The 27,905-nt window shown below is 40.1% G+C and overlaps 1 long non-coding RNA gene across 2 annotated transcripts; it reads left to right on the top strand.

The window, feature by feature from the left end:
* Positions 1-245: 245 nt before the first annotated feature.
* LOC112986930 (uncharacterized) lies at positions 246-27,243 on the top strand. 2 transcript variants are annotated; one of them, XR_003260138.2, is made up of 9 exons: positions 246-394; positions 2,841-3,002; positions 5,092-5,252; positions 6,221-6,298; positions 6,671-6,787; positions 7,559-10,435; positions 11,969-12,048; positions 25,037-25,121; positions 26,730-27,243. It is a non-coding gene; the product is annotated as an uncharacterized LOC112986930 (long non-coding RNA). The 2 variants fall into 2 exon arrangements; XR_003260140.2 differs by lacking the exon at positions 5,092-5,252.
* Positions 27,244-27,905: the final 662 nt, after the last annotated feature.

Raw genomic sequence — 27,905 nt, 5'->3', positions numbered from 1 at the left:
TTCACCAGCTCCATATCTGCCACCCATAGAGCCAGGCAGCCTCTCCTTCAGGGCTGCCACTGCCTCCTCTGCCGACTGAACCCTAGCTCCCTCCAGGATATGCGTGCAGCCAACTTGACTTCAGCCGGTGGATTGCAGACTTCAGTTTGAACAGTGGGAAAAGTTGTAAATGTATAGTTAAATGAGATTTATGATCTGTCTGGCTCAACAAGAACAAATGCTGAAGGGATCAATGGCATCTCTGCTCCTACATAAGAAGACCTTCTCTTCCAGATCTGGCTGTGCCAGTGGAAGAACTCCCTGCCCCCTCACTCCTCACTCTTGTTTCGACTTGTCTGCCAGTGGAGCAGGTAATCCAGATGCTCCTTCAACGGATTAAAGCAAGTATGCCAAGGTAAGTCTAACGACTAGTTTAAACTGCTGATTTTGCTTGAAACTAATTATGGGGCACCCAGAGACAAGCTTTTGCCCCCCTGCAGAACCCAGTGCCCCTATAGGAAGGAAGGTGGTGTTGAGCAGCTGGAGTAGTTCTCTCTCACTGATACAGCTAGATCTCAAAGAAGGTGCAAGTCCACCTTTAGCTCATTCACTATGTTGATTCTCCAGTTATGTCACTCAGCTTTCTGCATTTGCACTGCTTTTCTCTTCTCACATGAGTAGGAGTGGGCGCTGTAGGAGTTACTGCCAGTGGAGTACTATCTAAAGGTTGTCTAGCTCCTCAATGAATCTGCTCACTGATTTGCAGAGGGACTTTGCTAGAGCTGGAGATGGAATTTTTCTATTACATGGAAACTTGCTTTGTATTTTACAGATATCTTTTTATTATTAGTGCACATAGTAATGCCTTGTATGTTTAAAGTGAAACATAATGAAAACACGAAGCACAGGGTGGAAAACAGTATCAGTGTGTGTGGTCATAACCTTTCAAATGCCAGGGAATAGTAATACGGAAGACTGCACTTCATTATAAATTCTTCTGACTGAATTAGGAAATGGACAGAGGGGCCTCACAGGATTTTAATTAATCAGTTTCATTTTAATACACTTTCTAAAAGCATTCGCTGCCTTTTTCATTACTTTCTCAGCTGCCTGTGTCACCTCAATTATTGAGGAAATGATTCCAGGGATACTTTATAAATATCCTTGCAATAGCTGTTCATGACTATTTGGTTTTTATTATTAGCAGGTGTCTAAACAGATCCTGCAGAAAAGTCTGATATAGGTATACATACCTTTACTATTGTTTGCTCCTAACTAGCTACTTTTCCCAGATAGCACGGTCCGTGTATTATAAAGGCCAATGATATGCTATGGAAATTTTTGTTTGGGTTCTTGGTCTGGCAGCATTTGCACTGCTGTTAAACTACCCATTTTACACTATTCTTCTTTTAGAACATATAGCAAGGCCTCACACAATTTCTTGCCTTGATTTCATAGTCAAGTACTGCCAACATAACCTGCGCTAGCTTCTGCGCTAGTGAGTGACCAGACACTGCCTGCTCTCCTTGTTAACTCAGAGTTGGGAGACTCTAAATATGGGCTGGATAAATCAAGTGGAACTCTCACCTTGTATCACTTCTTTCTATACCTGCTACTTTATTTTATTGTTGAGGTTTTGTTTTAGGATCTGTGGCACCTTCAGATCTTTGGTATAAAATGTAAAGAATTACAAACACCTAAACATGCTTTACAGTACCAAGCCCCCCCCCCCCATCAAGTTTTGCATGTGTAACTATATTAAATTTATTGTCTTTTTCATATAAATGCAAGGGGAGGGCAATAACTGTAAAATTACTTAGTGACTTTTCAAAAAAGGTTCAAAACTTTTAAAACCAGTTTAAAGGGTCATGCTATAATAAATTGATAATATACACAAAGTACTAAAATTCTATCTATAAAACACTGCCAGCTATACATCCTTAAAGTTTTTATTTGATTTGCCCACTGATAGTTAAAATATATATAGCCTATTTATATTCAATTTCTTTGTTAGACTACTCTTCCTTTAAATTCCTTTTTGTCCATTATCTTATATAATTTATCATAATATGCAAGTCTGCAAATTACATACTGAGATGTGTATCCAGATACTTCGAAAAGCAGTATGGTGCTATAGCAGCTACCAGTGACCTATCCAGTAGTAATTCATTTCTGAGTGGAGCCGCAGATTTGGAGCGTGCAGGCAGCGTGTGCAGAAAGACCTGAATATGCTTTTACGGTTTACGTAACAGAAATAATATTTGATGTTGACAGATGGAATAGAGTGCTCAGGACTAGGAAATAAAGAACAAGAGCACAAAAGATAAGAGAACATTGCGTGTAGTGTGCAGAACGCCATAGGCACACACAGTGTTTCCCAGCCGGGCAATGTAACAAACTATTAGGTTTCAGGACAAGCAGTGCCTGAGCAGGAGTTGCGGTCTGAGCCAAGCTCGCAGTACACGTGGCTCACGCAGCCCCGTTTACATTGCACTTTTTCAGTGAGTAATTGTGCACTGCACAGCTGTTTAGCTCTTTGATCATTTGTATGTGCAGTTACCATGCATAATGCAATCCCAGAAACCGCACGCTCCATTCAGCGATGCTAATAATAAGGCAATTTTGCACGTACTTGCATGCAATTAACAGTTCAGTGGCACTCGCAGTTTGCAGTGTGGTTGCTTGCCAGTTGGTTACTATTTTAACATTTTTGAAAAGGAACATCTAGATTTATCTTTGTCAATTAAGAGAAATAGAATATATTACTAAATATAAATCAAAATAAAAGTGAAGCTTTTAGACCAATCCAAAGCACTAAAATACCATTCTGCAAAACATTTTGCTTATTTATCTCTTCTTAGATTACTTCAGGATGTTTCATATGACTGGAAAAATTACTTTTATGGTCAATCATTGGTCCATCTTCACAAATCAGCATAAATAGCTTACCTTCTCTGGCCATGCGAAAATTTTCAACAAGAACTTGCCCAAGAAGGCTTCATTTGGAAACTCATCTCAGACCAGTAAGATATGCCAACTATCTATAACACCTTGGGGATCATCTGGCTGTTTTAATGTTTCATGACATTATTATTATTGTTGTTATTATTATTTCATTTTTATAGATCAACTTCCCAGTCTCTGCCTTTGGATGAGTTCACTTAAAATCACAGCAGAAGTCCCTTTTCTTTACTATGCATTCATTTCTATCGTGTGACTTTTTTTCTTTCAATGCCCTATGAGAAGTTACTATGGAAACCAGCGAATTAAAATTGCCAAATTGTGGTTCTTCTGAACATAATTAAGATATATGAAAGAAATATATTCCTAAATGGTACTAAAGGAAAATGTCCCCATACTTTGCTAATAGGATTAAAAGTTACCAGAAGTAGCATATTTTGTGCATATTTTATCATGCACACAATGTTCTTTCCACAGAAAGAATTAAAATTTACTTTGTGATGCCTCTAATGAGAGGTTTCATTAGCCTGAACTTGAAAGTGAATGGTAAAAAATTTTGAATTGCTGGCCCAGATCACCTATTATTATGTTTAGATGGCTGAAGACTGCACAGGATCACCGTGGTCAGTTTTTGCCTGCTAAGGATCACAAATGTTCACGTATGATAGAATGTGTTATAGCTCTGAAACTATAGTAACACAACAGATAAATTAAAAATTACAATATGATTTTTCTGTGCCCCGTGGAAAGTGTTTTTATGCTCAAATTTTAATGTAAAAATAATCAACAATAAAAAAATCAAGGTGTATTAAAGAGAAGAAAAATGACCCCCTATCAAATAATAGAGAGGCTGTCAGATTTCATCTGAATTTTGCTAGTGGCTTGGATGGAGACACCTAAGGTATTTGTAGCTCACGAAGAGAAAGCATAAAGCATGTAAAGCATATCATTGGAAACTCCAGAGAAGAAAGGTTTTTTAGTCTTCCCCATAGTGAGAAGGGCCAAGTAGAAGTATAGGTTAAATTTCTATTGTAAGATTGGCTTGAATTGAATTGGACTGGATGAATTGCAGCCACGAACTGTGGTTAGAGAGCTCCCTGGCCGGTTGCTGTTGGGTCCAGCTCACCAGGCGCATGTTGGCCGTTCGCCTCCGTTGGGAAGCGCTGAATCTCGGCTGAAAGGCCGCGGGGAAACTGGCCCTGTAAATTCCCACCTCTAGCTTGTGCCGCAGCAATGCTGACTTTGGAGGACCATAGAGGGGAATACTCCCAAAGCAACATATGGATAAGAGGCGGTTTGGGAAGCAATTCCTTAATGCTGCTCTGATACTAGGTTTTCATCCTGGGCTTTTCCTGCGTCTCTGTTAATCCTCCCACCACACGCGAGGAGCTGAGGTTTACCCAGGAAGTCTGGCTCTTCTGGGGCCTTATCTTCGTGGTAGATTTCAAGGCCTGACCTTCAAAGTGACTGCAGCTGCGTTGGCGTGTGTTAGTAGTGCGAACGGCTGCTGGGAAGGCACAGCCACAGCGAGCTGTTTGCATTCCCTGCCTATGCACGGTCCCCTGGTGGGGTCCTCCAGCGCACTGCGATTTTGAGGATAACTTTCCTCTGGATGACTTCAGAGGCTGCAGGAGATGATGAAGTGCTCATTTAAAGTGTTCAGATGCTGCAGGAGGACCCTGACAGCACTTGATTCTTTTTTGGACTGGGGGCACGGTTTAGACCCACTTCAGGCTGAGAGGTAACGGAGGAGGCAGCAGCAGACCTGAGAACAGTGCAGGGACTACCCATCTGCACAGCTCCCTAAAGGGCTGCGAGACTGGGCAGTGTGGCGGTGCCGCTGGGGAGCCCGCACGGAGCCTGGAGCCCCCTTGGAGGTGGCGTCCGAGCGGTGGAGACGCACTCCGGCTATGCTGGCACCTGCTGGTCCCCCCGGGTGGGACGGGGGGAGTCCGAGGGGGAGGCGATGTGCAGAGGAGCGATGCCCTGCTGCAGGGTATCTTGCCTGTGTGTGGAAAGGGGATGCTGACACAGTCGCTGGGAATCATTAGGGAAAGTGTAGCTTGTTTTTTACTTTTGTGCCTATTCTGTTACCGCACTCTCTAATTTGTTCCCTTTCCCCCGGTTCCTTGGACAACCTCTGCACTGCAGGAGCAGGCAGGAGCTGCCTGTTAAGCAAAGAGATCAGAGAACCTTTTTTCCCTGCATTTCTTCATGGAAGTTTGAAGTGGCTTAATTATTTAACGTACTGACAAAGCCTTTTTTGCTGCTATTACTCACCAGCGGTATCACCCTTGTTTTGCTGACTGACGGTAAGTCAGCACGTTGGCTGCATGAAACAGCGAGTTACGAGCGAGCAGGCTCTTCTAAAACTGTGTTCACTTGATGTGTTCTCTAAATAGCGTTTTATCTTTGTGCGGGACACTGATAAATGGATGGCAGATTCTGTATAATGTAACTGTATTCTTGAGAAATCTCTCCATTTCTCATGTTCTTGTCTAGTTGCTTTTCACAGAAATTTTTCTTCCAAACCAGTTATCCCCATGTTGTCTTTAGAGCCAACACATAGCGCAACAGTTGCTTCAGGTGATAGTACATTTTGTGTGCTAATATAATCAAATACAGACAGAAGCAGTTGTTAAAAACAAATAAATCCTGCAATTAGGGCCTGTACTCCCCTCTGTGAGAGAAGTTGAACAATGATGTATTCATGTGGGAGAGATCTGACGGAGCTATCTGCCAACACAGTCCCTTTCCAAAATTGCTGCCATTTCTCCACAGAGATCTCGGGGCTCCTCCAGCTGTATTTCTTCTGGGTGCCCTTTTAAAGCCCTTATGCTAGGTTATCCATTGTTTTTTAAGGTATCTACAATAAAACATATGAGAACAGGGGCCATGTTGTTTAAAGTAAGGAAGTAAGGAGAAAAGAAAATTAAAAAGTACAAAAAATTCCTTTTGCTTATCTCATAGAGTTCTTTCTTTTATTATTGAAATTTTGTTTTTGCTCAACAGTTTTAAATAGTTGCTTGATCTCCGGCCTTGAAAATCGCAGAGAATAGCTAGTAGGACTTCTTGTATTTACAAGTTATTACTTGAGTATACAGCACTTCCAATGGCCTCATATCTGTGGGTTCTTAGTTTCTCCACTGAGGACTGGACTTCTTCAGGTCCAAATTTTTTTGAGTATCTTCAAGTCTGGAGTGCTTTGGCTTATTTTTATGTGTATGTGTGATTAACTGGGAGATTTGTTGACATGTTTGAATGTAACACTCACTTGCAGATTTCCATTAAACTCAGCGGGATTGAGCAGTTCTGGAAACAAATGCAGAGCACTCCAAAATTGAGATACCTCAAATACGTGAGTAACTGAAACTTGGTGAGATTTCTATTTTTCAGACTTGCTAGAAGCAAGAAGTACCTGAAGTATTATAAAGGTTACTGTTCTATTGTTCTTTGCAGCCCAATTTTTGCAGATACTTTATGCTTTATGCTTTATGCTTTATACTTTATGCTTTATACTTTATGCTTTATACTTTAAAGACAACTGTACCTTGCAGTATATATCTTAATTGACCTGAAATCTGATGGTTGAGAAACTTAAATCCAGCAAAGAAAAATTAATAAGATTAAAGATGTCAAATTGGGAAAATCTCCTGATACGCTCTCTATATGGTGTGTTGTCTTCTTCAGTAAATAAATGTTCTCTACATGGTTTTCTTTGTTTATGTAGGAGAGAAGCATTGCCAAAGGAAATGGAGAAGAATTTGTTTAGAGAAAAAGCAGCTCTCTAACTACTCACATAATCATGTGAAAGAATAAATGAATAAATGGGGTTATCTGGTTAAAGGTAAATGGGCGAGTTGCCAGCAAAAACCTCAGTTCTCTTTAAAATACATATATTGGTACATATAAATGATGTACTTATATACATTTATTATATATATAATGTATATATAACAGATATGTATGTGTATATAAACAAAAGAAACTGGTAACTAGCTTTGACACGATGATATAAAAATGACAGTGGATAACATGGCAGCAGTTGGAGCTATGTTACCAACAAATCCCATAGCATTTGTCCCCAGCTTTTGCCTTCTGCTCATCTCCAAGGCTGAGGTCTCGGCTTGGCATTCTCACCGACTTCACCCAGAGCCTCAGATGACGGGGGAGCAAGGGCAAATGCAGAAATGGTTACTGCAACTGCCAGAGTGACAGCGGCCAAAGGAAAGGACAAAGCGAAGCAGAAGAGCTGGTGCTAACAACAGTGACATCTGACAACCATCTGACCTAGTTTAGAGCCTGTGTTGTACTGCTCTGCCTGCCAGTATATTGATTTTAAACTGTGTGTGGCACCCAGATGCTATAGTGATGGGCAATAAATAAGTAACATTGTTTTGTTCACAATGAAGATGACTCAGGATGCTCCAGAGACAGGGAATGATTCACAGGCAGGCCTTCAGACCTCCATCAGCTGTAAGCTATTTCGCTTGCCCTCAGGAATTCAGTAACTGGGACAGCGAAAAAGACAGTTACTAGCTCCTTACTGCTATGCTTGGCTACTATATGCTAATTTACAATTGTTCCATGTTCAAGTGAGTTGTTGCTTGTTCCCCAGGTGGCTGGAGGGAGGATGATGTGAGAAGCTGCATGTACGGCGATGTGTGCCTGGTGAGACGAATTCTGCTGCCGCTGCTGCGAGGCAGGGAAGTAAGCAGCACAAGGCAAAGCAAACGAGTTGTAGTCTGGCTTCTCCTCCACTACAGATGCCTTTTTGAAGAAATACCACCATGCTCTTTCAATACTGTACCTGATGATATTTAAATTACTTTTACATGATTTTGTGCTTTTTTTTTTTTTTTTTCGCTTGGCAGACAAAATGCTTTGACAAAACGCCAAGGCCCTAGGCCACACAGATCCTTTTCACTGTGAAAGATGTGCAAAATAAAAGTGTAGTTATCATTCCTTTTTAATTGATCTGTACCTCTTCATGGTCATGTATTTTGAGTGCATCATAGAAAGATTTCATAGTGTTCCACTTACTGCTGCATCCTCTTCTTGGTGAATATGGATAGCACCTGATGCTCTCATGCCTTTTCTCCTCTATTGAAGTCTCTCTAAACTTTTCAGCATGTGAGTATGCAAAGCTAATGAAGCTCTTCAGACCTATCACAACTGTTATGTGAGACTGTTACAACTTGGGGAACAGAGATGTAAGTTAAAAAATGACTTCCTTGGTAGCAAACTTACACCACTGGTTATTCCGAGAGGCAGCTGAAAACTCCAGGTGTCTTGATTCGTTATCTGTACCTAAGAAAGATTTGAGGGCAAGGTTCTGTGAAGTAAAAGAAAACTTTTGTCATAGCCGTACTGCATTGTTTAAAGCCTCTTATTTTTCTCATTTTATTACAGCTTGACAATTGTGATTAGAAGCAAATGTCTAATTTGAGAAGGCCAATTCAGAAATACAATTGCTATCTGGCACTGTCTTCTGTTCTGTGTGAACCTACATGACCACGAACATCCCACTCCTTCATCCTTGTGCAGCATGGGATCCAGATGGATGTTTCTGCCCAGTCTGTGATTTTGTTTACAAATGTTTCCACTCAGTAAAAAAAGAAAAAAAAAACAGGTTTGCAACATACAGTAAATTAAGTTATTAAACGAATAAATGTATTTCAGTATTATATTTAATGCATGCCAAAAGACAGAGACCCTGAATTTTCCTGTTAGATTTTAAGTCCTTTTTAACCTTTCCTCTTTCTTGGTTTCATTTGTCCTGGGAATAGAGGCTTTGATGCTGCTGTCTGAAAGACCCCCCCTTTTTTTCTCCAGCTGAAATTATTTCCATGTTTCATATGGAAAAGGGCCCCCTTCTGCCTCACTGGTTTCATGTGTGCATTACAACAAAACAGTGCAGGAAGATTACAGTTTTCAGACAAAATGAGAACATTTTTAAAGAACAGAGATCCTTTCCAAACACTAATAGGGTTCTTTGCCTGGGTCTGCGCTAACACATTTTAACCAAAGGCAGTCCAGAACCTCACTAAAGCTCTCTGGAAGTCAGACAACACCGTAATGCTTCATACTTTTCTAATGCTTTCCATTGCAACTGCTTTACCATCATCAGCAAATGCATCTTCCAGATCTTTCACAGAGTGTTGGTGGGTACTACTGGCTCCAACTGACAGATGAAGCAACCAAAACGGTCTGCTCACCACCACCCCTGCCTCCAAACTCTCTTCGCGGCCCGTCTCTGTGCAGGCCAGTGTGCTGCTGGCTTCTCTGCAAGCAGACGTGGTGCCCACTGAGGGCACTGGAAACGCTCCAGCTGCCTGCGGCAAACGCTGGCTCAGCTCTCAGGAGACTTACCACGTGTACCTGGTGTAGGTTCCTGGAATAAAACTTGTAACCCAACATACCGGATGCAGCAGACGTTTCCAGATGTTTACTCCTTGGTAACATGTAGTGTGCTTTTGACTAAACTTCAGACAGTAGCTCTCTAGTAGATATTCAGGATGCTGCCTAAGGAAACGAGTGTAATTTCTGCTGGATACAGGTGAGAATTTGGGCTTTCATCATTTCCAGAGTGCATGTTTCATCATGCACTCCGGAATAATGATTTTCTTTGTTGTCCATGAAAAAATTTCAAAAGCTATTTCAGTATTTCCTATTCTTGAGACAAGCACATCAAACAAATCCTGCATAAAATGTATATTCTACGGTGAAGTGGTTCAGTTAACAAGTAATATCCACAATTCAGAAATACTATGTTTTAAAACTGAATGGTTTTATCAGATCTGCTGGAAATATTACGAGATGTGCTAAAATCTCTAGCAGCCCGTATTTTGAGTGAAATGACTTTGCAAACTTAAAAACGTAGCAGCAAAGCAAAACTATCCTGAGCTGTGTTTCGTTACAACCAGAATAAAACATGTCTATTTGAAATCCCCAGAATGATTGAGAAATATGATGGTTCCATATTTCCTAATTTGCAAATGGCACTAAAAATAGTTGGAAATACATCAGGTATTGCTCTGTATGAACTGTTGTTACAATTGCTGTAGGACTGTGAGCAGATACCCACAAAACAGTCTCTTTACTGACTTACCTGACATAACATGAATAAAATTGAGAATCATTATACTTCCTCTGTCAATATTACTGCCTGTACAGTAGCAAAAACCGTAGCAAAATACACCTCGATAGGATGCAAAATCCTAGCTTGATATAAATTGACTTGATTGGAGTCTTAGATTGGTTATCTTAGATTGAAACCTAAGGATTTGGCATGTAATACTATGTATTATCAAGAGAGAGTGTTTTGTCTGAAAGGTTAATTCTGACAGGTGCCGAAAACTTTCTATTCCCATTCAAGTTGCAGGATGTTGGATGATGCACTTACTGTCTTGCAAGTGGCACAGTGTAGCATCTTTTTTCTGCAAGGCAAAACATAGGACAAGCATGGAAGCAGAAAATCAAAGGCTGGTTAATGGTGAGCAGAAATCAAAAGTTAATTATATGGTGGAACTTGAATGTGAAATAATTGGAGATTTGGTGGTCAGGAAATGAAAACGTGTTTGAGAGAGAGATGTGCAAAAGGTGTGAACAGAAGGGAATAGACGTTAACTATACCTTTCATCTGAGTAATGGACAATTTGAACTGATGCATGATCATCTCAGAATGGGCATTTTAAAGCATACGGCCACTTATTTTCATAATCTCTTCCTTTTCTGCATGTATTTCCAATGACAGTCTGACTGACTGTGTATTAACCAGTTTTGGGGGGATTCCACCACCCTCGGCTAACTACATTTAGGTAAGATGTCTACCCACAACTCTGCTTGGAGAGTACATGGAAGCATGTATCAAATACATCCCAACACACCCCTCAAGTGGCATGTATTTTGACTAAGTGTGGACGTAGTAGGGCATGACTTAAACGTTTATGAGTAGATTGAGTGAGCCTAATGCAGTGCTTATGCTGAATTTTTGTCATTGGGCAGATGGGACAAATGATTCCTGATGTAAAGCAGAGTTGGCCTGAGATCTATTTTACCTTACAGCTATAAATACCGTACTTGCCAAGTCGCATTCATTTCCAAGAACGGTCACTCAGTTTGCAATTTTGAGGTTACACTTGTGATGAAGGATTTTGCGGTGTGTTTTGTGGTTGGTCTGCTGCATTTCCAGCATCAGCTGCTCATGAGAAGCCAATCACCTATTGCCCCAGCCGTGCACACAAATGGACACTTACCAGTGTCGAGGTAGCTGCATGTTCAGTAACTCTTTGTTATGGCATAAGACACATGCAAACAGTTTCTCCCACATTTATTTATTTCTCCTGTGCGCACACATTTTTGAAATACTTGTACTCAGAAGTTTTTCATGGTAATTAGATGTGCAAACTATGTGATCTGACTCATGGTATTACTAGCCAGTCTTAACATTAGATTTCTTTATGCTATGTTGCTGTGTTCCTTGAAGACTTTCAGAATTCTGCAAGCCATTGCAGACTTTCTTAACTGGCTGTTGGCCCTGCTTATAGAAATCTGTATAGGCAAGTCTCCTGGTGAAAAGATATGTTCTGTAGTTTGGTTGATCCAACTCACTGACTTCTGTAAATAAAGGCAGCCCCTCCAATAAGCCAGACATGCTCATTTTTTACAGTTGGGTTCTTCAGAAAGGGGTTAGTACAGACATTAGACATCTGTGCCTGTTGATTTTGGGGAATGTATGAAAACTTGCTTGGTTTGGCAATAGTTACTAGTGAGCGACTTCCTATTTTACATTTATTTTTATTTCATTTTCCATTGGCCTGTATTTGTTCAGTTACGAAGTTGACTGATATGCCACATACCTACAACTGACTTTGAACTACATTTGCAGTTTGACAGCCAAAAAGAGCTTCACTGGTCCTTTTGGGTCCTTGATGTGGCATAGTGTTATATTTAGGAGCTGGGGAAACATTGCTTATTTCCAGAAGTAAGTGACATACAATCTGTGTCCCTTTCATTCTGCCTGCAGGGAAAGTGATGAAGAAATGGTTGTATCTCACAGAGAATGAGAGAAGTTTCACAGAAAATGGCTGAAGAAAGGTCAAATTTGTGAGTATTGTATGTTGTGAAATGTACATTGTGAAATTAATGAAAAACTTATGAAATTAAGTTTCTACTGAGTAGAGGACAGGCAGAATCTGGCCCATAGGGAGAAGCAATAAGTATAGAATCAGAAAAGCACAATACTTTTATTTACATAAAGTATGAATAAAACAAGCTGTGTTATTTTAGCTGAGTCTTCCCGCTTTACTATCCAAACACAATACTTAACGATACATAACTGGCATCTGATCAGTACCACATAACTGGATTGCTCTTGTGAAATGTTCTGTTTTAGAAACAGTTTCTTCTCTCAGTGCACTACCAGGAAAGTCTGCTAAACAACGCTGAGAGAGAGTATGTGCGAGGGAGTAGCAGCACCAAATGTGCTTTTGGAAGACAGGGGATAATCCTGGGCTGCAATGATACAACCATTGTGTTTCTGATTGTTGATATCCTGCACTAGAGGCTGCTGCAGCCTTGGGTCTGAGCTAGATCAAGGCGAGAGGGCAGTCTAATCTAGCCTCGGGTTGCTCATAGGCCTGGAATTGCCATAGTGCAGGATGCCCAGCCAGCTCCTGTAGTCCCCCCTTTTCCTCTGCCTGCATCACGTTCCCACCCCAGGGACTGTACAGCACAAAGCAGCCACCTCTGACAGATGCAGCTCTGGGGGCACCGGTGGGAAGGGCAGGGAAGACCTTGCTTTGCTCAGAAGCATGTTGGAACAAACGTGACATGCCAGCACAAAAAGCTTTATGTTTTGACAGTATTTTTCTTCCGTATTCCTTTTTCATTTGTGTTTTGCAGTTTTATTTATTTTTCTTCCCTTTATTTCTTTTCCTTTTCCCTCACAACCCCATATTAATGACATTCTTTAGATACAGTGGAGTTTACTGTGATACTTTGAATCTGTCAGTATAATTTTCTTCCAGAATTATGTTAAAAAACCCTCCTGTCCACTAAACTCAGCACAAAAAACTCACCTGCTTCTCTGACAGGACCGCGTGCGGTGCTGACTGGTGTTCTTGGACCTTCGTTCCTATTCTTCCTGTCAGAACTGGTCTCCTGAGGTTGGCAGGCCCTCATCTTTGCTCGGTGGCAGTAGATATAATTCAGCTCATGGTTGGAATTCTGCTCTTTATAGCACAACAGTTCAGCTTGAAATAGCTTAAAATAAGCCAGATCAGAGTTAATCAGTTCATGAGAAGGACATCTTCAGGAAGCAGCCACATGTGCTAGGAAACAGTTGCTAGATGGGAAAGACCTCTCTGAGTCACCACTTGGCTGGTGCACAGGGTGGTGATCTAGATGGCTGCCTGTGGTTCCTCCCAGCTCCATTTCCCTGTGATTTTTCTATGACATGTAAGACTGGACATATAGTTGAGGAAGACGTAAAACTGAGGTTTTAGGTGCTACAAATTACAGAGGTCTTGATCCTCCTGTCTCCCCTCCCAGCAGTTTTGAGATGTTTGCTTCAGTGTCAGCCAAATCTGACTGATATTTCTTTCAGTAATAGGGGGTAAGAGTTGCATCTTTTTGTAAATACAGGTATGTAACAGCTCTGCCTCCAGGAAAAATGTGGTCTTTCACCTTGATCAGAAAGAGCTCTGAAGGTTGTATAATTCTTTTTGTTCTTTTTGTATAGACAATTATATATCATTGTGATTTCACAGCATGGCTTGAACCACTTTGCTGACAGCTGTGGTTTACACTCAGTAAATTAGTAGAAGAAAGTGTCTCATGTAGGAAAAAGCTTACACAGTACGGTGAGGGACATAGGTGGAAACATCTTGGACATTTCCTGTTTATTCTCAATCACCTACCTGGGCAGTTTTGCTCTACAGTTATACACCGTTGTGGGTTAAGTTAGTTGCTGAAGCTTTTTCTTATAGGTCTCAGTTCATTGGGAGAAGAGTAAAACAAAAAGAAACCTTTTCCAGCACCCTATTCTACAAAAAGTCAAACCTTGCTCTTAGTTTGAACTTCCTCTAAGAAGAGAGTTTCCAGCAGGAAACCAAACTTTACAGGTTCAAATGCCCTTGGGAAGAGAACTTTCTGCATAAAATACATATAACTGATGTGTTGTATTCCTGTTACATAAATTCCTGTTTCAGAACAAGAATTTACCTTCTGTTTGGCCTTTGCTGTAGGATAGGCTTAAGCAAGGTACAGCAGGAGATGTTGATTTTGTGATGCTATATTTGTTCTGTTGTAAATACATCCAAACAAACCAAAATCTTCTAGGACATCTGTGGTTTCTAGATATAGAAGGAAGAAAATATGTGGGGAAGGAGCTGACTAATGCTTGCTTGCCAACTAAACAGATTATATTAGATCAGTCACTGTCAGGAAAACCATGAGCAACAGTAGACCAAAAGCTGCAAGCAGACAGTGCATGTACATCTAGATCTTTGTTTTTGGGTCAAGCTGATATGAAAGAGTAGGAATATAGGAGATCTTAAGCAGAATAGTGTGGTGTGTTGGTGTGTTTTTCTTTGCTTTTGTTTTTTGTTTTGTTTTGAGTTGTCTCTTTTATTAAGGTCCTGAGATCTGCTTTGCAGCCCCAGCCAGTCCTTTTGTACCAGAACGACGCATGGAAAGTTGGTAGATCCTCTCATTTGGGGTAACAGGGGGTGAACATAATAATAACACAGCACAAATAAGCCGTCCAACACTACGTCTTTCCTTGACCCACTTTGGAGGCTGTGCATAAGGAGAGGAATGTGGCCATTTTTCAGGCTACTTCAAATCAGGCTGTAGACTCCTTCAAAGACATGGGAACTGCAAATGCTTCTTCTGTTTTCCCCATCCCTTCCTCAGCTGCATTCAGCAGTTCCTAGAGCTGTGGGAGGGTTTTGCTCAGTAGTAACACCAATTCACCAATGTCTGCTCTGCTTGCTCGCAAGCAAGTTGTTAGGCCTGACATGTTCTGAAACGTGCCATAAACTCCATGGCCCCTGAGACGTTTTGTTTCTTTGGCTCAGTGGCGATAAATTAAAGATCTCCTGCTGTATTTAACTGTATTGCTACACCTTTTCTAGTGTGCCCAGCTAGCTAGAAATAAACATATTTTCTGAGCCTTGAAATTAAATGTCAGTTTGGGGAAAGCCCGCAGATAGATGCAAGGGAATAAATCAGTGATGGAGAACATTTTTCATGTCCTGGGCAAACATTTTCCCCTCCCCCCCTCCCCTTATCCCTAATTCCTCCTGGTCACTCTCCCTGCTTCTGCTTCTTGTGGCAACCAGTGGCTTTCCACAGACTTGGCCATTTTACCTGTGCTTGCGTACCATCGACAGTAGCGCTGTGCTCCACTTCTGATCTTTGTGCAGGAGGTTGACCATCAGTGACATAGGGGTTTAACTAAAATATGGCATTTTATAGCTTAGTAAATGCAATAAAAATGTCCTGGTCAAAAGAACTGTGAGCCTGGCAGGAAATAGGTAGCCTGTGTTTATGCAGTATCCAACACAAAGGGTCTCTGCTAGTTAATGAGACTTTTGGGCACTAATATATATATTTAATAACTGTAAAAAAATCTAGTAATCCCATAATTGTCCAGGCACAGTAACAGAGTAGCTTTAAAAGGTCTTTGGCATTGCTCAATTCTTATAAACAGCCTCACAAAGATATAAATGGTTTTATACACTGAACTATGTTAACTTGCTTGTTCTCCTACTGGTTTTGGGTGCAGAAGATATATGAGATGGCCACATGTGCCAGCACTGGTTAATTGGTCAACATAATGTTAATTAGCTGACTAGGACATATGTGCCACATACAAACATCTTTTCCGAGTGAATCAGAGCTAGCTGATGGGTGCGTGGTGGACTCCATACCACTAAGGGGAAAATATTCTGCACCTTGGGCAAGAAAAGACATGTTCTGGCCCTATACTGTGAAATCCTAACTGTGGACTAGAGGAATGACCACAGACTCCCGAGTAACCACAGCTTTGTTGCAATAATTTATTTTCTGGTCTCTTTTGTTGCTTATCAGAGGAGTGCCAAGAAGTAAGAGGCGCTCATCTTGACTTCTCGGTGAAGTCAGAGAGAATGATTGTGGCTAGTACTGAAGTAAGAAAGAGAAGTAGTTTTGTGTACTTCTTTCTAAACACTTTTTGAAACGCTCCAGCTGGCATGATAATTTTGGAGCTATATCCATTCAGTTGCTAAATTGTTTGTAAACTGTGTCCTTTGTATAGATTCTGTTCTGGTCTCCTAAATGCAACAGCTGTGTGTGTATTTACAGTCTGAGAAAGCTGGAGCACTGCTAGAAGTCTGCAGTTTCAGTAATTGCTCATCAGCTGACGTAGGGGCAAAACCAACGGGGAGCACACACTCTCTCTCTAGTCTCTACCTCTGCCCACGTGTTGCCGTTTAACGTGGGTGGGTGACAGAACGCAGCATTCGAGGCTTTGGATACTTCGGATCTTTATGTGCGTACTGAGTCCCAAACAGTTAACGATAGATTGGTAAAGACTTCAGAAAATACAACTTCACTCTTGGAAGCAGTGAAATACAAACTTAGTTTTATAAGGTGAAAATGAAATGCAAAAACAAGGTCACAATTAATCTAGTGATGAGGTAGCAATTAAAAGAAAATGAAATCTAGTGCTTGTTTTCAAGGCTGCTGAGATTTTGTTGCCCAGAACAGCCCTTTCTATAGATCCTCATATAACTATATTAAAATTGTTTCTGAAACTTTAGTGACTACAGAGGCAATGTTCTTAGATTTGTATTTATTTACAGAATTCCCTTTATTGCCATAAAGTTGTGAATGTCTTGAGAATACTTATTCCTGCCTTTGGTTTAGAAAACAACCTCTAATTGATGGCAATTATGGTAGAGTGTAACCAAAAGATGGCAGCACTCCAGCACTTTTTTTCTACTAAGTAGACAAGAAGCTGAGTTTATTTATTATGTTATCAGCTATACTATGCTAGCTATTTTTTGAGAGGAAGTGATGAAAACAATTTGAGAGGTCGAAAATGCTTCATGGTTTTATACAAACACAACTGCAAACTTACTTTTAGTAAAATGCCAATAATTCAACACTGTCTGTAAGATGAGGTAAGTAGAGAATGAACCACACTGAGAGGAGTCACTGATCAGATCAAGTAGGAAAGGTGAGTTTGTATGAAATACTTTCATGCTGGACAATTCCCAAATGGGAATTGGCCTTATAACAAAAAAAAAAAAAACAAAACAAAACAAAAAAAAAAGACTTACGCTCCCTGAAACACGGGGAGCTGGAGAGGGGACCAGAAAGACTTTACTGACACACGTCTCCTCATCCTTCAATTTGATAGTTGTCCTAACAGCGAACCTGTCAAAACTCCTGGTGTCATTATGAAATAAAATGTGCTATCTTAATACCTGAGTGCTTCAACTATCCTGGTGACTCTCACAGAGGGATTTACTAGATCAACAAAATGATGTTTGCAGGCCTTCCCAAAGCCCACCGAGGTCAGGCAAAAGGCTTCTGGTGACTTCATTTGTTTCTGAATCAGCTGCAGTATGGTGGCATCCCAAAAGTGCCTGAAATTGTGCAATATACCAGCACCTTATGCTGGTTTTTGGATTATCAGCACATCTGAGGAAGTAATAAGGTAATAAGAAGATAGGAGTTATTTCTCTTTGGGGAAAGAGTTTAGAACTGTTTATCAGGCTTATATTGCCAAAAAAAAATCCCCAAACAACAAAAACAAAATAACCAAGCATCCAAGTAAAAAAAGCCTTTAACCTTCCCTTCTAAAGCATTGTCAAGTTCAAACACAAATCACAGCACGTAACATCTTCCAAAACACAGAAAGTCCCTTAGGAGAAGGTTTCTCATAATCACGGACTTCCTTACAGGAGATTGCTCAACAGTTCTTAAGCAACATTTCCATTATGTGCAAAGCAAAACCAAAAGCTTTCCATGTTCCAGCGCGCATTCACTTGCTGCTCGTAACTGGAAGTCTGGTCTTAGTCTGCTTTACTCTCAACTCTTTTACAAGGTGACTATGAATTAGGAATGTAGTTTGAAAACTGATCTTCACAGCTGTGAAGCTGTGGTATCTCCTCGTTCATTTTTTTCATTTATTTCAGCAGCACTAACATGCCTGATGTATTTATTTAATCAGTGCGGTACTCCAGTACAGGAGTACCTTGAGTAGTTGAAGGCTTCCAGTATTAGGGCCCAGTTTGCTCATTTCTTTTAAATGATGAATTAACATTTTCCTTTGACTTAGTGTTTATTTTTGATGGCTCAAGATTCTGGGCTGAAGGTAGGCATTGCGAATAAATAAAGGAAAAAAAGCACAACATGCAATTCATATGCTTCTGGCCGCTGAATAGAAGTAGTTAGTCCAAAGGCAGCAGGGTGAACAGGACCTGCCTTTTCCTGTAATGATTTGCAAGAAAGCTCTGAGAGGAAAGCTATAGGATGAAACAAGGCTCACAAGAAGTCAAAAAGATGGAAAATTTGCCTGCCTTCTTTACAGCTGTCGCCTTTTTTACAACTATCACCTTTTCATGCCTTTTGACTTACCCTGATAGAGGATAATTCTAATTATATAACTCGGAGTTGTTACTAAATTTTAATTTGGAAGCGCACAAAAGAATTTGTTCTTTGTACCAGCAAAAGAAGGTTTAACCTTTTATAGAAGTCTTTCTTGATCTCTCTGCTATTATTTTCCAGGCAACGGCTATCTGTGAACGTGAAGGCATACCTTGCTTTATTCGCAGTCCTGTAACATCTCAGTCCTTCCATGAATTAGCGCAGCACAGTTAGCTGCAAGCCAAACTTACAAGCCAGGAGAGTTTGACATCAGTGGGAGTTGTCTCAGAAAGGCGCGTACAATGTGACTCAAGAAGAGACACGTGAATTCCTCAAACTCTTTATTAAATAAACAAAATGTTGATGTTTGTGGTGAGTTAAACAGCTGCATTTCACTGTGCGTATTACATGCACTTTGAAAATGCACAGCTTCCTTTGGTTTTATTAAATTTAACAGTTTGACGAAACTTGGCTGTCAGAAGTACTTCTAAAGGGAGTGACCAACAAAGAGTGGTGTCTTTTATTGTATTGAAACACCAGATGTACTAACCTTTTTTTTCTGCGGATCCCACATGTGCAATTCTTGTGCATGGTGGTTCCATTACTGGTCATGCTCACTGTGTTTACTTTTTGTCTGGCTAGTCATTAACTTACATGTTAAAATTCAGGGTTTTCTTTCTCAACAAAAAGTTGTACAGTAAAAGGAAAAAAGAGGATAACCTTATAGTTGTACTTATAGCTTAAATATTCTATTTTTATTCAGAGTAGTTTCAACGGGATCATCCAAATTTTTTCTCGGGAAAACTAAAATTGCACGGAATTGCTTAGAAACTTTATCTTCTGAAAAATATTTGAACAAGCTGGACTATCATGTTCTTTTACATCAAATCTCAGCAGAATTAAAAATTTGTGTGATTTTTTTTTAAATTGCTTTGAATGACTTCATTTTTGGAGAATAATTTACCTCCCAAAATGTACTCTTTCAGTCAAATACAAAACAAACAAAAATATGTCCCAGGGAACTGTTATAATATTTCCAAAATGAAGCATTTGATTGCTGAATATGATAAACAAAGACATTTGGATGCCATTTAAGTCTTCTGAACAGCGTTCAGTCTCACGATGTCCTGATCTACTGGTAGGAAGAAGCTCTTGGCTGAAATTCCTCTTTGTGCGAAGTATTAAGGGCAGTATTAATGCTCCGGTCACCCATATTTTGGATGATTTATCCCAACAGCCAGAATGCTGAAACTTGCTGTCACTGTGAGCTGTGTACCAAGTTTCACATAGTCAGGGACCAAAAGGCTGTAACCCAAGAGCTGAGAAGAGGAAAATCTGAAAGTAGTTTGGAGGCAGGAGCTGACAACAGTTCCCTGAGGCTGAACATGTCATTTGCCACCAATTCAGGCAAACAGTATTGGCCACAGCTGGCTCCTTGCTTTGTATTGCCAAGGGTGCAGAGCACACAGCTCTGCAAAAGCCAGCCCTACTCCCTGGCACGGACCACAGACCTGCCACAGCTGTGCCGGACGCGTGCAAGGCATTTGTGGTTCAAGAGAGACATGATTGCCACCTTTGGTACACAGTGCCAGGGACACAAAGATTTTTTTTTTCTGACTTCTTTTTGGCTCTGGCTTGCTGGCTTTATTAAGCATGTCTGATTTGTTTCTGCTTGAATGAAAAGTTTTGTTCAATCTGAAATGATCTGTTTTAATTGGCTGAGTATATGGAAACATTTCAGTTTGGGATGAATCCAAAACAATAACCACTAACTTTTTTTTTTTTTCTGTTGGCTACTGAACCAAAATAAATCAATTATTTACATGGTTTCTGTTTTAACATCTGCTGTGGAGAAACAGGATTCTGCATTTGTTTGAACCTGAAAATCAATGTTAAATGTGAAGCTATGGATCAAAAACAAAGCAAACTCAGAGCAGCTCCCAGGATAGAGAAGTGAGCGTAGTTTACTGTTTTAGTTGTATTTCTTTTTGATCCACTTAAATTCAACCTGAATTTATATCAGAGTTTCTTAGAAGTTGATATTATTTGGGATTCAGAGTTTCCTTTCCTCCTCTATTGAAATAATGCTGCAAGGGTCAGTTCTGGATATTGAATCTAGTCTGTTTTTAGGTGATACACATATTCTGGATCAGGATTATTTCCACTTGTCATTAAAGAATGTGAGCAGCAAGGTTAGATCAGCACTTTATGACAAGTTTTAAATTTGTTAAAATTCAGCACAATATTTTGGATCAGGATTCCACACCTTAAGTTAGAACCAGTTACAACTTCCAGCCAACGTGAGCTTAGGTGACTTCAATTTGGATTTCCAGTTCAGGCCCATGTCTAGCTATAAACGCAGGTAAAATATAACATGGAGGAGGCTGAAAAAAGAACAATTTTTTGTGCTTGTTTTACGAGAATATGGCAGAGAATAGGAAATGAATTAGTGTTAGGAGCTATCCAAAACAAATACAATTTAGGGAGAAGAGCGAGAGCTTTGGCTGTATCCTGTTGCAGGAAGGAGTCAGACGGATGATGGAAGGAACCCGTGTCGCCTCTCCCGTGGAGCCAGCCCTAGGATGTGGGTTCTTGTGCCCCTTCTGGTGCATTTACTTCTGGAGTGATCTGATTCTCAGATGAAAAACAGGGATTAAGGAAGACAAATCCTTTCTCCTTTGTCCAAGCACAACTTAATTCACTGCATTTTGCTTCATCTGCTGCAGCATTGGAGAGATGGAAATGGCTTGCTTAGGTGCTGGTTATGGACTCGCTCCCCCTCTTCCTCCTCCCCCTCCTTGTCTACATCTCCACCATCTCAGGCTATCCCTTGGTATGTTGGTAACCCAATCGAATGCATACAAATACAGTTACTTTGCTTTGCAATAATAAGGACAGTGTTAAAGAAGTTACCTGGTAAATTCAACTTGGCTTAAATAGAACATACCTACTAAGAAGCTTATACGAAGAAGAAGGTAAAGGATATGAAATAAAGTTGACAGGTGATGCTTTGGATGGGCTGGATAGGTCTTCTTTATGTTAGGCTGTCAGGGCCACCTGACAGTCATAGGGTTTTCTTTTTTCTTTTTTGTAGTATATAGGAATCTCAGCCACAAGTCATAACTGCAAGCCACGTATCTTTGAAAAGGCTGCACTGAAAACTTTAACAGCCTGAATTAGGCTTTTTTGAGCACTCTAGAGGCTTCCCATCAGTACCACATTTGTCCGGCTCCAAGTTCAGAAAGACGGCAGAGCATTGGATCACTTTCAGGTTTCCTTAACAGCACAGAGGGCCTGGAATATAATTGAAAGGAAAAAAAAAAGCCTGATGCACAAATTCTGTGGAAAATAGTGCGTGAGTCAGTAGCCATGCTTTCTGGGAAATCTTTTGTAAAAAAAAGGGAGAAATTAGCCAGCTAGCTGAAGTAATTATCCTACTTTGTAGAAAAGATGAAATTTCTCTAAATAAGTGGGACTTTGTGGTGTTGATTTGATGATCATATTGAAATATCTGAATGTATTCCTAGAGGCCAACATTTGCTCCCAGTGCTGGACTACCTCCTAATGCCCTGCAGTGGCTGTGCTGCTGGTTTTGCTAAACTATGTACAGAGCTGAAACCCTTTTGCAAGAGCTGGTTTCACAGCATTAACTCCAGCTTTGTATACCCCTCCTGGTCTGTAGGATATGAGATGCTGAGACAAGATTATCCCCTTTCCACCCGCCTTCCCATTCCTATACTTTTGTTACTAAGTGGTGCTGCAACAACAGTGTTGGAGGCTTGGGGAGAGGAAACTACAACTTCTCTTCTGAAACTGCCTGCAAACTAATGCCCACTCAAGCTCTATACTGCAGGCTATTTATTGCAGAGAAAAGGTTGTGTTAGCAGCTTGAGTGATAGCTTTTCTGTCTTCTCCAAGTTTATCTTTTAACCTCTTTTGTGAAAATGGTTTCATAAAGAAAAGAAAGGATCGCCCACCAAGTGTCACTTATCTCACTCTACAGAAGTCCGGGGATGATGGAGATTTTGCATGTACTGTATAGTTACTTCTGTAGTTCTTGGTAGATGAGAGTTCACTGTGTAAGGAGACTCAGAGAAAAATGGCTGGGGACAAGTTGTGCTGGATATTTGTAAAGTCGTGGAGTTTTTTTCCTCGTGTCATTAGTTAAATTGAATTTATAATGGTAATGCCAAAAGCAACAGGGATAGGAATGCAATTTAAGGCCTCTAGTCGATGCTCTTATTCTGGTTTTCAGCTGTCAATAATCTTCACTAGCATTCATTGCATGTAGTGCCTTCTTTATTATTTTCAAAAAAGATAGCAAGGATTGGATGAACTTCCTTCTCTTTAGGTGACCAGATGAGGATAAGAATACGCTGGCAAGGCAAGGTGATAATGCCAATCCATCACCTCTTACTCAGTTATGATTTACTTAGTCCCAGTTCCCAAATTTTCCTATGCTCAAAGTGAATTTCATGATTAATTTATCATTGTTTCCCTATAGTCACGCTCCTTTAATTCAAACGAAGTCAGTTTCCACTTGATTTCCTATTTTCACTGCTAAGAAAAGGCGAGATCATGTCTAGGACACTAAACACGACGTAGTGGGAGTAAATATATGGGATTTTTTTTTTAGTATACTTTCAATATTTTTTCTTTAGGTGGTCCAGTACTCTTTTTCACAAAATGTAAGAGAATCATTTGATTACCTAGCATAACTTTTCCATCTTGCAAGTGGATTTTTTTCTTAGTACACAGAATAGAAAACAGAATAACTTTCTGGTTCCATGGTTTGTCTGATGTGAAACAGGTAATATCTTAAATGCAAGCTACGTAAAAATTGCCTAATGCTTTTAACTGAAATCTGATAGTTTCCTTTAAAAACTTTAGCTTCTGTAGCAAACTTTAAATCTTATATTAAAAGTAGAAACTGAGTATAAAGACTGCTTTGAGTGGGATCAAGTGAAACCAAACATAACCCTCCTGGCTATTATAGTGAACTGTGCAAAATATGCACAATAGGATTTCAGTCAGGAAAATGAGAGATTAGGAATAGATCTGACATCAGTTTGCAAAGGAAATAGAGTTGTTTTTTTGTGTGTTTTAGCACTCCAGATAAGAAGGCAACTGAAGTTTTTCTTTGTGACATTGATTTAACGAAACATCCTAATTTAGGAGACTTTGTTTTTTCTCTTTTTTGTTTGTTTTTGGATGGCATCTGATGCCATCCCATTTACAAAAATTGATCCCATTTACAGAAAAAAGGGAGAGTGATGATGTACAATAGATTAATATTTACACCTTCAAAATGGAAGAATGCAAAAGTACTCCCACATATGCAGCTCTTAAGGAAAATGTAACATGAAAACTCAGTGTGCCCTTACTTACATTGCAGGCAAATAAGAATGGCAATGCTCTAAAACACTCTTGGTAAACTATGGTTATTTATAGTCACATGTCCAAATGTAGCTGGGGAAATTCTGAAAAGCTTGAGCTCCTGATGGATTTTTCTACTCAAGGATATATTGCAAAAATAATCTGATCTTCCTGAGACAAAGAGTTGGAATATAGCAATCTAATGTGTTTGCTAGAAGTATTAACCATCAATCTGAGTCATCACTTTCCACTATAATTCCAAACTCCATTGGCAGTAACCATACATACGGCCTTTGGTGCATACTTGGCTAACAGATCTAACAGCTTTGAAGCTGGGATTAAGAATGTAAAAAAACACCCTAAAAGCTGGTCATATGTGGATGTGGATCAAAGTCTAGAACAGAAGAAAGTATGTGGCTTTTGAGTCTGGATTTCCATTTGGCTTTCACAAAAGAGGTGTTGGGGAATCTGTTATATTTCCCTAGTAATCTCAGAATCAAAACAAAAATTACTTTCTGATATGGTTTATGCAGAACAGCTTTATGTTTGGTTACAGAGTAAATATTAAAATTAATCTTTTCTTAAAAACAACAGTCTGGTTTTCAATGGTTTGAATTATCAGAGCTCCTTTGATTTCTCTCAAAGAACACGTTCAAAAATTCTGATTACTCTGGATATTTGTTCCATCTTCTCTATCAGTGGTGACACTTCATATAAACTTTACTTATGTTGTGTTATAAAAAAAAATACTGTATTTATTAATAGCATATATACAGTTAATACCATTTAAAAGAGATCATTCAAAAATGCAAAAGCTCAATGGTTTACATTTTATCATGACTTACAACTGCTTGTTGCTAATTTTAACTGTCTATCATGAATCATTAGTAGCCCTTTGTAAATGTACTCAATATAAAGTGTGACATATTAAATCTTTATAACTCTGTATTTTATCCTCTGTTAACAGTCAGAAATCTTGTCTAGATTTTAAAATATTTAAACTTAATATAACTTTGAGGTTTAATTGGAAGGAAAACATTGGTGCTTAAAATACACGAAATCCTGTTTCTTTTCCAAGGTGGCTTCTTTTCTTTCTTGGACTGGACTCACCAGCTGCAGCTCTGCTGAGCCGTGCTGCGGGGCGAAGCAGCACCTTGTGTGCGGTAGGTTTCTAAGCCCGGGCTCAGGGCTCTCTCCAAAAGGACACTCCACTTCTAGCACCCAGCATGAAATGTTTGTTAGGTCATGCAGGATTTAAGACAGTTGTTTAAATGATCTAATTTGCTCTTGTGGAGTTTCTAAACGCTCATGAAAAAGGTCAGAGTAAATCATTTGCATTGATTAGCCTATAAAATTACTTGTTTTGTACCTGAAAACAAATGTGAGTGATGGGTGCAGGTTCGGGGATGAAACAAGACACATGCAAGAGGAGGGGATAAAGCAGTCAAGAGTGTACAGAGAATAGAGGAAAGACAGGAAAAGATTAAGGAAATAAAGGACAGGAGCTAAATGGTTAAAGGCCTGTTCAGACAAGAAAACCGTACAGATACAGATGAGGCGGCAGGGTGAGCAAATACCGAATCTGAATAAGGATGGCTCGCTTGGGCTGACAACATTGAGCTCCTCACGGCTGTATCTCATTTTCTTTCCTCTGTTAAGGAGGAAACAGGTATTACTATGTTTTACTCATGGGGACCAGAGGCAGAAGGAGGCCAACTGATTTACTTGAGGCCACCCAGGAAGTTGACAGCAGAACAGGGAACTAAACAAGGAATTTGTGAGCTCCAGCCCACTATTGTAACCATGGGACAACTCATTTCCTCTCTATGGAAGTCTCCACTGCCAAATTACATTAGAGGAGAACTAGTCCCTCTTGTTTACATTTCTTTAAAACAAAACTTCATTAAGACTGAATTCAATACATCACAAATACATTACCAAGATTACCATGAAATGTTTAATAAATCTCTAAATCCTAATGAGAAGAGTGGCTGGTGATGTCAGTGAAAATGAGATCATAAGATTCAGGAAAAAAGGCAAGCAAGACTTATGTAAGGAGAAAAGTAAGGTTATTTTCTGATGGTAGGAAAAAGAATCAATAAAAGTTTTTGTGACTTGAGAGAAACTTGTTTGTGTGATTGAATAGGCCAGAACAATTTAAAAGCTCGTTTATTATGAAATAAAATCTGCTTGTTTGAATACTTGGTCTCATCAAATTCCCTGGGGCTGTTTGCATAAAGGAAAACAATCTTTTAACAAAGTAAAAGTTTTACTCACTTCCCTCATTTCCCAGTTCTTTCTTGAAAAATATCCAAAATGTAAAAAACCAAACCCCACGATTTGTGAAAGCTCTTTCCTTCAGCAGAGCATACTGTTGCAAGAGCTGACTGTCGCCTCGCTGCTATCCTCTGAGAAGGATGTTGCTCAAGTCACTAATGGAAAAGAACTGTGCTTAAAAAACAAAAGTAAGAAAAGAGAACTGTTTAGGCTGAGCATTATGGATCTTTACCAGATTGTGTCGCTTAACACCTTGAAAGCAGCGTAGCAACACGCTACGTTTTCAGGGAGACAGAGCATTCTGCCTCTTGGCTCCTGGAGGCGCTGCCTTCATGTGTCTACGACTGTTTCTGGGACACAAGTTAGGTCTGGTATAGTAACTGTATAGATATACCCAAGCTATCTTCTTTTTTTCTGTGTATTATATGCTCCATTATCAGCATATCTCTGCTCCCTTTTAAATGTTTTCTACTTTTTTTCCTGTTTTTACAAAGCCTTTTCTAGCTATGTTAAACCGATGCCTGCAGAGCACCAGCATTATGCCTTTTGTGGCTCTTGCGCTACCGACAGCAATGCAACCTGAGCTGTTTCATTACCTCTGCTGAATGCGGTCCTGGCCCTGCTGAAGTCGATGGGGTTCTGCCTTTGACTTCCGTGAGATCCGAATTTCAGCCTTTGCCTCAGATGAGTGCCAGGAAGTCCCCGGGGCCAGTGGCGAAGCCAAGGGACCTGGCCAGACGTGTCTGCAGGGCTGGCCTTGCTGGTAGTCCCGTCAGCTCTGCTTCTGCAATGAGACAAGTAAGCCTGCGTCCTGTGGACATCCATGGTAGTTACATGTACGTGTCTTCAAAAGTAGCATTTGTTCATAAACTGACTATGATAGAAGATCATACTCTTCTTATGTAGGATTAATTATTTGGGATTATCAAGGATTAATATTCAGCAGCCGAAAGTCTAACTGTGGGGAAACAGATCAAAGTACTCCATCTCTTAGTCCTGTATTGACCTTTCATGCTGTCGCATGGTCATGGTAATAAATGACTTTTTAAAAATAAATATCTCAGTTTCTCCTGCTGCTCAAAATATGGACCTAAAGCTTCTTTTACACATGCAGATATCCCTCTGTACATAACACTGAAACACTGAAAAAGTCTTGCCATTTTAAGTTTATATTAGAGAAAGGAGATACAGTGTTTGTAAGCTTTTTGGGGGCTTGTGAGATTGAGCAGTGAAAGAGCGACGCCGCCCTGAGGCCCACAGGGGCTTCTTCACCCCTCCCTGCAGCCAGCACCACCCTCGTGGTGGCCTGAGGGTCTCCATCCTGGCCAGACTCCTGTTGGCATCCCAGCCACTGTGCAGGCATACTCTGTTTTTCAGAGCTCTCCTGCCTTTGAAACTTCTTATTTGCTTCAAGCTGCTTAATAAGTTGTAAAGGGTTGTTTTCCATTCTGTGTAAATTCTCCTGTTTTCTTCCTATTAGTCCAGTGGTTTCTATTTTGTTTTACCAGCACCTCTGGCTGACACCCATTGCTAAAGAACCAGTTCCTTTTCTCTTTGCTTTAACTTCTCCCCTCATGGTCTATGGTGTGTTGGTTTTGCTATTTGTTTACTGCCTTTACTTCGCTCTCACCGTATATTTCCATATGCTTCCTAGTCACTGGCCTTGTTAC

This window comes from Dromaius novaehollandiae, chromosome 8 (assembly GCF_036370855.1).
Source record: "Dromaius novaehollandiae isolate bDroNov1 chromosome 8, bDroNov1.hap1, whole genome shotgun sequence".
In the NCBI taxonomy this organism is placed as follows: Eukaryota; Metazoa; Chordata; class Aves; order Casuariiformes; family Dromaiidae; genus Dromaius; species Dromaius novaehollandiae.
The sequence above is the reverse complement of the archived record's forward strand: the minus strand, read 5'-3'. Positions and strand labels throughout refer to the sequence as shown.